Here is a 4,086-nt window from a genome sequence, read left to right as displayed (position 1 = left end):
GTCTCATAGAACTTCTTGCATATAAAAATAAAGATAGTTACATACATTGTTGGCAAACAGAAAATCTGAGCAGTAGATGAAATACTGAACAACATATGACATATATGCAGGATATTTCTCGGCTGTGGTATACTTGTTGACCCTATACAAAGCCCTAGATTTGATTTCTAGAACATCAATGAAATCTTTACATGTCAAAAAGAGTTAGTAAACCAGAATTATGCCTAGAATATAAGGCCATGGATCATGTAAAGATTTGTGGATTGACGTGCAAACTCTAGTACATCAATTGCTTTTCTTGGCCCTTGTTATAATCTTTGTCTCTTTCCTTCATTTTGAACTATATCTGGACCTAGAGTGATCAGTAAAGATAAGAAGCTGTATGCCTGGAGAAACCTGAGTGTCAAGCCACCCTATAAGGTTATCCTACTCAAGGGAAGAGCCTGGTCCAGAACATGACACCAGTTGTCTTCTCCTGTCTCTATTGCATGAGTAGAACCAAACACAGTGGCACACACTTATAGTCCTTGGTGCTTGGGAGGTAGACAAGATGGATGGCATGTGCCAGGTGACCAATGTTAGCCTGAGCACCATAGCAAGACCCCCATTTCAAAACAAGAAAATAGTTTTGTCTAACAGTGACAGCTCTCTCCATGCCTATTCAGTAGCTGTTAAGACGCAAAGCTTCCCTTCAGATGACAAATGATACATTGTTGCCCTTATAATGAAACAAACTTGCCATAGACCCAGCTTTGATTTCGGAGTTTTGTCAAGGTAACTCAGACATAAGGATTACTGTCCTCAGAGATGTGTCTAACCCTGAACTGTCTTCCAGATTAGGCTACAGAACCCAGTATCTGGAACTTCAAGAGGTGCGATGCCTCTCTTTGCTCTGCTTTGCTGTCACCTAGAAGCAGCAGCTGCTGCTGAGGAAAGATGACCTAGAGGATGTCTGGGGCCATTGCAGCCAGAGGAAGAAGAGGAGGGGCTGACTGAGTTGAATTGGCAAGTTGTGTGATTAAGTCTGAATGGATAAATGTCATACATGAGAAACTGTGCTACTGTAACACTGGATCCATGAAGGTGAGTTAGTTTAATGTCTGTTGGAAGCCTCACAGAGGTATTTGGGGAAACAGACCCTGAACTGTCGGATAAATTACTTCTGGAACGAAGCTCAAAATTATCCTAGAAATGAAGCTATGCACCAAAGCAGGAAACTCCTCCTGCGAAGCTCACGTGGTCATCTTTCTGGGCCTATTACAGGGTGGAAATTCAGTCTTCCTCGTCTTAATTAGCGTTTGTGGTTTCATAAGGGTGGCCCAAGTCGTGAAATTTCCTCTCTGTGTTATTGTACAGAGGATTCCGCGAGAAGGGACCGCAAGCCCGAGTCCTTCACAGTTTTGTTGAAGAATGTCAGCAAATTACCATTGTTTGGAATCACACGCTCATAAGCTGGGCAGCAGAATATTTATGATACGAAAACAATCACAAAAGCCTTTGCCGCGCTGCCTTATTGACACAGCTTTCCCGTCCCCACATCTTGCTTCCTCTCAGGAAAGTGGGACGTGTTGGATGATTTCCCAGGTTCTATTTGGAGAGGAAGTCTATACGTTTTCCACCACGCAGACCCTGCCAATCTGCACACTCCAAAGAACACCTGCAACTAACAACTACGCCTGCTCTCTTTTGTGTGCCCGCAGCTATCAAAATAAATGAGTTACCCCGGTTGGGAAAATTACATCTCTTTTCGGAGTAACCTTGCTCTCTGCACGTGCGCAAGGAGTCAGACACCGTGATGCTGTGCCCAGTGCTCCTGACTAGAATTATAATCCAGACATTTTGCGTTACGTCATTGTCAGTAAGTGTACTAACAAGAGCTATTAAGATCTCATGACCTGCCTGTCCCCTTTTTACTAGTACTTCTCCCCTATTCTGCTCACGGTTGATTCTTAACCAGTATAATAATGGGAAAGAAGGACCTGCCTCTTTTCTTTGCCCAGATCTGCCACTAAGATTTTGAGTCCTCTCTCCCCTCCCTCCCTTCCTCCCTCCCTCCCTCCCTCCCTCCCTTCCTCCCTCCCTCCCTCCCTCCCTCCCCCCTCCCATCTCAAGCATCCTTGTAGGCTAGCATTCAAAAGAGAATGGACAGTTGCTTTCCTCCTGAACATCTGTCCAAGCCCCCAGGATCTGAACTTTGGCTCAGAACGCTGAGAACTCACAGCAGCTGTATGGTCAGCTTTCAACACAGCACATGCATGGGGAAGGACTTGCTGCTCAAATGAATGTTCATTTACTGTTGGGTATTTAGCAACCCTGCCCTCGAACATAGGGCTAGTCACAGAATATTCCTTTGATGGAAAAAAATAGCAGGAGATACATCCACAAGCAAAAAAAAAAAAAAAAATCAAAACAAAACAACGAAAACAACAACAGCAAAAAGCTCCAAACCCTAATCACTACATCTAACAAATTCTGCTTCTTCCCTGATGGTCCTGTTGCTGCTGTAGCCACTCCTAATATATCTCCGGGCACAGTAATGATGCTGGTGATGGTGATTCCAGGTTTGGGGTGGTGGTATGAGGTGCATAGGTCTGTGCACATGAAAAGAGATCGCTTTGGCTCAGCACCCACCTCTACTTTGGAATTGCCCCAGGCAGGACAGCCTGGTTTGGCAAAATATGTACCCGACTTCTAGATACTGGGAAATGCACCCCAAAGCTACAGCATCTATATCCCGTGTCTTCAGTCACTCCTTGGGGATTGGCTACTTCCTTTAAGTGACTCAGTGTCAAGGGTTCAAAACGTTCAGATAAAACCATTTTGAAGTGTTCTGTTCTGGCCAGATTGACTTCCTACCCTGTCCCTCCCTGCTGTTCATCTCCTTTAAATACTCCTAAAGCTTTTAGTCATCTTACAGAACACTCAAGCTTAACGCCTTCACTGGGGCTTTCTGGTTATTTTGAGAACATCCTACCCAGAACAGGCCACATCTCCTTATGCCGATTTCTGCTCTCTCTCTCTCTCTCTCTCTCTCTCTCTGTCTCTCTCTCTCTCTCTCTCTCTCTCTCTCTCCCCCCTAAGCTTAACAATTCTGGACCATAACAATTCTCCAAGCTCCCAGCAGCAATGGTCTCCTTTTAGTAAACAAGCCATTGAATTCTCCTACTTAACCAAGCTCCCTAGCAGTCGTGATGCTGGGTTTCGCCTGACCATCATGATGCCACGCCTCCATTTTCAGCCTCATCCACGTGCCTTGGCAAAAGCTACCTCTAAAAAGTCCCTTAACCCTCAACAACGGACCTTTAAACTCTGATATTTCCAACAAATGTTAACATATGATAATATCTCTTGGGATTCTTCTGATATGAGATGAAAACAAGTCACTATTGTTCCTATGCCACTCCTACATGGGGGTTCTCTATATTCTGCTGCTGATTCTGACAGACACCATATAACCACTGGCAACTAGCACCAGTGATCACTGGTGATACAAGAGACATCTTACCTTTGCATTAGGAAAATAGAAATGGAAGTGTTTTTTTTTTTTTTTCAAGAGACGGTGATGAGTAGGAGCAGCTCTGAAATTTAATAGTGTTTTCTGTAAGTCTTTTCTTACATTGAGGAGAATAAACATGCTAAATTAGTGTGACTTACCATAAAGCATGCAGCAGTAAAAGCAGGGCTCCCATTTCCGCTTGAAGGTTTTGCACATGTGTAGACATCTGTGCGTTTCACAGTCAAAGAACCATGCAAATGTCTGAGTCACACGTAGTTATAAATTTGTTTATTCATGAATGCATTCGCTAAAACACTTTAATGTAACCCTTTCATTTTAGAAGCTTTGCAAAGTTGCTTAAAAAAATAATAATCATCCTTTTATTTAAGAGCTAATAATATAAAGAAAAGATAGATATATAAACTGCTGATATTTTTCAAAGCATGGCGAGCCTTACTTGAGACCTTTTGGGCACACAGGACAGACAGACAGACAAGCAGGATCTTCTGGCAACTTCAAGGTCAGGAGGAAGCCAGATTCCTCCTGTTGTGATTCCCTGCCAGGTTGTCTTGGAGACCATCATGGCTGTT

This window comes from Mus musculus, chromosome 13 (genome assembly GCF_000001635.26).
Source record: "Mus musculus strain C57BL/6J chromosome 13, GRCm38.p6 C57BL/6J".
NCBI classification, from domain to species: Eukaryota; Metazoa; Chordata; class Mammalia; order Rodentia; family Muridae; genus Mus; species Mus musculus.
This window is presented reverse-complemented; position numbering follows the sequence as displayed.